Source organism: Mus caroli, unplaced genomic scaffold (genome assembly GCF_978045245.1).
Source record: "Mus caroli unplaced genomic scaffold, Mus_caroli_1 scaffold_6, whole genome shotgun sequence".
NCBI lineage: Eukaryota > Metazoa > Chordata > Mammalia > Rodentia > Muridae > Mus > Mus caroli.
Genome location: NW_028227261.1, coordinates 62,298,487 through 62,306,537, shown reverse-complemented (window position 1 = coordinate 62,306,537; position 8,051 = coordinate 62,298,487). Strand labels below are relative to the sequence as shown.

The 8,051-nt window shown below is 37.6% G+C and overlaps 1 pseudogene; it reads right to left on the bottom strand.

Annotated features, from left to right (window-relative positions):
* Nucleotides 1–347: 347 nt before the first annotated feature.
* Nucleotides 348–498, bottom strand: LOC115031059 (U2 spliceosomal RNA; annotated as a pseudogene).
* Between the last annotated feature and the right edge of the window lie 7,553 nt (nt 499–8,051).

The following is an 8,051-nucleotide window of genomic DNA, read 5'->3' as shown; positions in this document are numbered from 1 at the left end:
CATCTGTAAATAAAAAGCTGTTTCAATTCATCAAGAAGATGCAACAATTTGAATTGTATATGGATCCTGAAAGTACAGAATCAAAAATATGAGCAGGAAATCGCAGCTTTCCAAAGAAAAACTATATTGTCCCATTAGCTAGGGACTTTAATTCCTATCTATTAACTGAAAGATAAGAAAGACAAAACAAAACAAAACAAACAAACAACAACAAAAACCAACTCACATATGAATAATGCAGCTAACAAAGTTGAGCCCCACACATGCATAAAACATTGAATAGGAACATGAACTAGATGGTCATTTGAAAAGCATATAAAATACCCAGGAATGTCATCCACACAATAAACCACAAAGTCACTCTCAAAAGATTTGAGTAAACTTGCATAAATGGAGAAATGAGGTACTGACCCACTTAAAAAATATACCAAGGAAGGAAATATAAGTTGATTTTTCTAATTATTTCACTTGATCTTAGCCAAAAGGCCGAGAAGCGATGATTTTTCTAATTATTAATTGAATCACATTAAATTTGTAGACTCCTAATAAACAAAAAGATGGACATCAGTGAATTTAAAGCTATGTCAAGAAAAAATAGAATCTGAGATGTTCAATTTAAAGAAGTAGGAAAAAGACGAACAATGGTAAAATTTTAATGAGCAAGATGACTAATATAAGTAAAACAGAAAAATTACATTAAATGGATTCCAGGGTGTAATTTAAAGAACTGATATACGGGACTTGTTTCTTAGCATTTTGAAATGACTTATTTGAAAATAAAAGATGATTTGTTTTTCAGTTTTAATCAGATAGTATCTAGCTTTCATAAAATTATATTAAGTATTGAAGAAAATGAATTTTAAAGGCAATATTTATTAGGTAACCCATAGACAAAAATCTTAAAATGAATATTAACTCAATAACTTAACACTGAAGAAACTGAAGTATCTATGAAATAATTTGGAATATCGTGAATAATGTATTACATTCTGATATGTGACATATAACGTTGCATCCTATTACATGTATGAGCTGTATCTTTGTACAGCTTCATTTCTACAGTTGTAATTTTAAAATAAAATCAGCAACTAGCAGTTGCACAGAAAAAGAATTTACCTCCCAGCAAGGGAAATTCATTTAATCAAATTTTTCAATTATTTCATTTATTGGTTCTACATTTTATTAACATACTCAGTAAATTGTTTTAACAAAAGAAATTCCTAGCTCTCCAGAAGGATTATGATTCTATCATATTTATTAAAAGGGGAATCTTATTTATACCCTTTATGCTGAACTATCAAAATATGAATGGTAAATGTATTTAATGTCATGGTACATGGGATTGGAGACTTATTTAATTCTGAATGAAAAGTGCTTGTAATGCAGAAAATAATCTGGACAATTCTCTCAAAATACCCTATAGTAAGTATATTGGTTATTATTTTTTTCTTCCTTCTTAATTTCATATTGAGCTAGGAGTAAATTTCTACCCTGTCAGTTTAGCTTCAGTTTATGAGTCTTAATATAGTGACCTCTGGTAGTGTAATTAAATTCTAAAACGAAAAAGCAATTCAAAACACGAAAAATGTTATCATAACATAAACCACTAGCTTATGGCTGTGTGAGTGTAAATAAACCAAGGTATGCCAAACATTGAAGCCAACTACTAATTCAGTAGATATTATAAAGAACTTTTCCAGAAACTAATAGCTTCTGGGACAGGCAGAAGCCACACAGCTTCTGGGGCAGACCCCTTTTCAGGCTCCAGACATCCAGGCACCTTCCCAGCTAGAGGAGAAGTGTCTGCCCAGCCTGGGAGGGCTTTGCCAGAGCACCTGGAGTAGCCATCTTGGTTCTGGGACCCCTCAGAGACTAGTCTGTGCAGGTGAGAGTGTGGACTACAGAAGCTAACAGCTTCTGGGAAAGGCAGAAGCCACACAGCTTCTGGGGCAGACCATGTTTCAGCTCCAGACATCAGGGCACATTTCTTCAGGAGGACAGGTGCCCACCCTGCCCAGGAAGGCTTTGCTGGAGCACCTGAGGGAGCCATCTCTGGTCCGGGATATCTCAGAGACTAGACTGTGTAGGTGAGAGTGCCAACTACAGAAGCTACACAGCTTCTGGGACAGGCCTAAGCAACATAGCTTTTGGGACAGGCCCTGTTTGAGCCTTCATCTTCTGCCAGGAAGCAGGTACGAAAGCCAGACATCTGTGTACCTTCCATGCAAGAGGAGAGCTTGCCTGCAGAGAGTACTCTGACCATTGAAACTCAGAAGAGAGCTGGTCTCCCAGGTCTGCTGATAGAGGCTAACAGAATCACGGGAGAAACAAGCTCTATCTAAAGACAACTATAAAATCTAACTCCAGAGAAATCCAGAGGGCTAAAGGCAAACGTAAGAATCTTACTAACAGATGCCCCTCAACAGAGGAATGGATACAGAAAATGTGGTACATTTACACAATGGAGTACTACTCAGCTATTAAAAAGAATTAATTTGGGCTGGTGAGATGGCTCAGTGGGTAAGAGCACCCGACTGCTCTTCCGAAGGTCCAGAGTTCAAATCCCAGCAACCACATGGTGGCTCACAACCATCCGTAACGAGATCTGGCGCCCTCTTCTGGAGTGTCTGAAGACAGCTACAGTGTACTTACATATAATAAATAAATCTTTAAAAAAAAAAAAAAAGAATTAATTTATGAAATTCCTAGGCAAATGGATGGACCTGGAGGGTATCATCCTGAGTGAGGTAACACAATCACAAAGGAACTCACACAATATGTACTCACTGATAAGTGGATATTAGCCCAGAAACTTAGGATACCCAAAATATAAGATACAATTTGCTAAACGCATGAAACTCAAAAAGAATGAAGACCAAAGTGTGGACACTTTGCCCCTGCTTAGAATTGGGAACAAAACACACATGGAAGGAGTTACAGAGACAAAATTTGGAGCTGTGACAAAAGGATGGACCATCTAGTGATTGCCATATCCAGGGATCCATCCCATAATCAGCTTCCAAACGCTGACACCATTGCATACACTAGCAAAATTTTGCTGAAAGGACCCAGATATAGCTGTCTCTTGTGAGACTAGGCCAGGGCCTAGCAAACACAGAAGTGGATGCTCACAGTCAGCCATTGAATGGATCACAGGGCCCCCAATGGAGGAGCTAGAGAAAGCACCCAAGGAACTAAAAGGAACTGCAACCCTGTAGGTGGAACAACAATATGAACTAACCAGTACCCCGGAACTCTTGTCTCTAGCTGCATATGTATCAAAAGATGGCCTAGTCGGCCATCAGTGGAAAGAGAGGCCCATTGGACTTGCAAACTTTATATGCCCCAGTACAGGGGAACGCCAGGGCCAAAAAGGGGGAGTGGGAGGGCAGGGGAGTGGGGGGGTGGGTATGGGGGACTTTTGGTATAGCATTGGAAATGTAAATGAAGAAAATACCTAATAAAAATAATGAATCTTCCTAAAAGAAAACAAGACCACTCACCATCATCAGAACCCAGCACTCCCACCTCAGCCAGTCCTAGATACCCCAACACACCTGAAAAGCTAGACCCGGAGTTAAAAGCATATCTTATGATGATGGTAGAGGACATCAAGAAAGACTTTAATAACTCACGTAGAGAAATACAGGAGAACACTGCTAAAGAGGTACAAGTCCTTAAAGAAAAACAGGAAAACACAACCAAACAGGATATGGAATTGAACAAAACATACAAGACCTAAAAAGGGAAGTAGACACAATAAAGAAAATCCAAAGTGAGGCAATGCTAGAGATAGAAAACCTAGGAAAGAAATCGGGAACCATCGAATCGAGCATCAACAACAGAATATAAGAGATGGAAAAAAGAATCTCAGGTGCAGAAGATTTCATAGAGAACATGGACACAACAATCAAAGAAAATGCAAAATGCAAAAAGATCCTAAGTCAAAACATCCAGGAAATCCAGGACACAATGAGAAGACCAAACCTATGGATAATAGGAGTAGATGAAAATGAAGATTTTCAACTAAATTGGCCAACAAATATCTTCAACAAAAGTATAGAAAAAAACTTCCAAAATCTAAAGAAAGAGATGCCCATGAACATAAAAGAAGCCTACAGAACTCCAAATAGATTGGACCAGAAAAGAAATTCCTCCTGACACATAATAATCAGAACAACATATCCACTAAATAAGGATTGAACATTAAAAGCAGTAAGGGAAAACGGTCAAGTAACATATAAAGGCAGGCCTATCAGAATTACACCAGACTTTTCACCAGAGACTATGAAGGCCAGAAAATCCTGGACAGATTTTATACAGACACTAACAGAACACAAATGCCGGCCATGGATACTATACCCAGACAAATTTTCAATTACCATAGATGGAGAAACCAAAGTATTTTATGACAAAACCAAATTCACACAATATCTTTCCACGAATCCATCCCTTCAAAGGATAATAAATGAAAAAAATAATACAAGTACAGAAACTACACCCTAAAAAAATCAAGAAGGTAATCCTTCAACAAACCTAAAAGAAGATAGCCACAAGAACAGAATGCCAACTCTAACAACAAAAATAATAGGAAGCAACAATTACTTTTCCTTAATATCTCTTAATATCAATGGACTCAACTCCCCAATAAAAAGACATAGACTAACAGACTGGCTACATAAAGAGGACCCAACATTTTGCTGCTTACAGGAAACCCATCTCAGGGAAAAAGACAGACACTACCTCAGAATGAAAGGCTGGAAAACAATTTTCCAAGCAAATGGTCTGAAGAAATAAGCTGGATTAGCCGTTCTAATGTCAAATAAAATCAACTTCCAACCCAAAGATATCAAAAAAGAAATGGAGGGGCACTTCATACTCATCAAAGGTAAAATCCTCCAATACAAACTCTCAATTCTGAATATCTATGCTCCAAATACAAGTGCAGCCACATTTATTAAAGAAACTTTAGTATGTTCAAAGCACACATTGCTCCTCACACAATAATAGTGGGAGACCTCAACACACCACTTTCATCAATCAGACAGATCGTGGAAACAGAAACTAAACAGGGACAGAGTGAAACTAATGGAAGTGATGAAACAAATGGATTTAACAGATATCCAAAGAACATTTTATCCTAAAACAAAAGGATATACCTTCTTCTCAGCACCTCATGGTACCTTCTCCAAAACTGACCATATAATTGGTCACAAAACAGGCCTCAACAGATATAAAAATATTTAAATTGTCCCATGCATCCTATCAGATCACCATGGACTAAGGCTGATCTTCAATAACAACATAAATAATAGAAAGCCAACATTCACATGGAAACTGAACAACATTCTTCCCAATGATACCTTGGTCAAGGAAGGAATAAAGAAAGAAATTAAAGACTTTATAGAGTTTAATGAAAATGAAGCCACAAAGTACCCAAACTTATGGGACACAATGAAAGCATTTCTAAAAGGAAAACTCATAGTTCTGAGTGCCTCCAAAAAGAAACTAGAGAGAGCACACATTAGCAACTTGACAACACACCTAAAAGCTCTAGAACAAAAGGAAGCAAATTCACCCAGGAGGAGTAGACAGCAGGAAATAATCAAACTCAGGGGCAAAATCAACCAAGTGGAAACAAGAAGAACTATTCAAAGAATCAACCAAACAAGGACCTGGTTCTTTGAGAAGATCAACAAGATAGATAAATCCTTAGCCAGACTCACTAAAGGCCCCAGGACAGCATCCTAATTAACAAAATCAGAAATGAAAAGGGAGACATAACAACAGATCCTGAAGAAATCCAAAACACCATCAGATCCTTCTACAAAAGCCTATACTCAACAAAACTGGAGAACCTGGATGAAATGAACAAATTTCTAGACATACCAGGTACCAAAGTTGAATCAGGAGCAGAATAATGATCTAAACAGTCCCATATCCCTTAAAGAAATAGAAGCAGTCATTAATAGTTTCCCAACCAAAAAAAGCCCAGGACCAGATGGGTTTAGTGCAGAGTTCTATCAGACCTTCAAAGAAGATCTAATTCTAGTTCTTCACAAATTATTCCACAAAATAGAAGCAGTAGGTACTCTACCCAATTCATTCTATGAAGCCCCAATTACTCTGATACCTAAACCACAAAAAGACCCAACAGAGATAGAGAATTTCAGACCAATTTCCCTTATGAATATAGATGCAAAAAATACTCAATAAAATTCTCGCTAACCGAATCACATCAAAACAATCATCCATCCTGACCAAGTAGCTTTCATTCCAGGGATGCAGGGATGGTTTAATATATGGAAATCCATCAGCGTAATCCAATATATAAACAAACTCAAAGAAAAAAAAACATATGATCATCTCATTAGATTTTGTCATTTGACAAAATCATTCATAATAAAAGTCTTGGAAAGATCAGGAATTCAAGGCCCATACCTAAACATGATGAAAGCAATCTACAGCAAACCAGTAGCCAACATCAAAGTAAATGGTGAGAAGCTGGAAGCAATCCCACTAAAATCAGGGACTAGACAGGGCTGCCCACTTTCTCCCTACCTATTCAACATAGGACTTGAAAGCCTAGCCAGAACAATTCAACAACAAAAGGAGATAAAGGGGATACAAACTGAAAAGGAAGAAGTCAAAATATCACTTTTTGAAGATGATATGATAGTATATATAAGTAACCCTAAAAATTATACTAGAGAACTCCTAAACCTGATAAACAGCTTCAGTGAAGTAGTTGGATATAAAACTAATTCAAACGAGTCAATGGCCTTCCTCTACACAAAGGATAAACAGGCTGAGAAAAAAATTAGGGAAACAACACCCTTCACAACTGTCACAAATAATATAAAATACCTTGGTGTGACTCTAACTAAGGAAGTAAAAGATCTGTATGATAAGAACTTCAAGTCTCTGATGAAAGAAATTAAAGAAGATCTCAGAAGATGGAAAGATCTCCCATGCTCATGGATTTGCAGGATCAATATAGTAAAAATGGCTATCATGCCAAAAGCAATCTACAGATTCAATGCAATCCCCATCAAAATTCCAACTCAATTCTTTAATGAATTAGAAAGGGCAATCTGCAAATTCATCTGGAATAACAAAAAACCTAGGATAGCAAAAACTCTTCTGAAGGATAAAAGAACCTCTGGTGGAATCACCATGCCTGACCTAAAGGTGTACTATAGAGCAATTGTGATAAAAACTGCATGGTACTCATATAGCAACAGACAAGTAGGCCAATGGAATAGAAATCAAGATCCAGAAATCTACCACATACCTATGGTCCCTTGATTTCTGACAAGGGAGCTAAAACGATCCAGTGGGAAAAAAAGACAGCATTTTCAACAAGTGGTGCTGGCACAATTGGTGGTTATCATGTAGAAGAATGCAAATTGATCCATTCCTGTCTCCTTTTACTAAGGTTAAATCTAAGTGGATCAGGGAACTCCACATAAAACTAGAGACAGTGAAACGTATAGAGGAAAATGTGGGGAAAAGCCTCGAAGATATGGACACAGGGGGAATATTCCTGAATAGAACAGCTATGGCTTGTGCTGTAAGATTGAGAATCAACAAATGGGACCTCATAAAATTGCAAAGCTTCCGTAAGGCAAAAGACACTGTCAATAAGACAAAAAGGCCACCAACAGATTGGGAAAGGATCTTTACCTATCCTAAATCAGATAGGGGACTAATATCCAATATATGTAAAGAACTCAAGAACATGGACTCCAGAAAATCAAATAACCCCATTAAAAAATGGGGCTTGGAGCTAAACAAAGAATTTTCACCTGAGGAATACTGAATGGCTGAGAAGCACCTGAAAAAAATGTTCACCATCCTTAATCATCAGGGAAATGCAAATCAAAACAACCCTGAGATTCTACCTCACACCAGTCAAAATGGCTAAGATCAAAAATTCAGGTGACAGCAGATGCTGGCGAGGATGTGGAGAAAGAGGAACACTCCTCCATTGTTAGTGGGATTGCAAGTTTGTACAACCACTCTGGAAATCTGTCTGGCAGTTCCTCAGA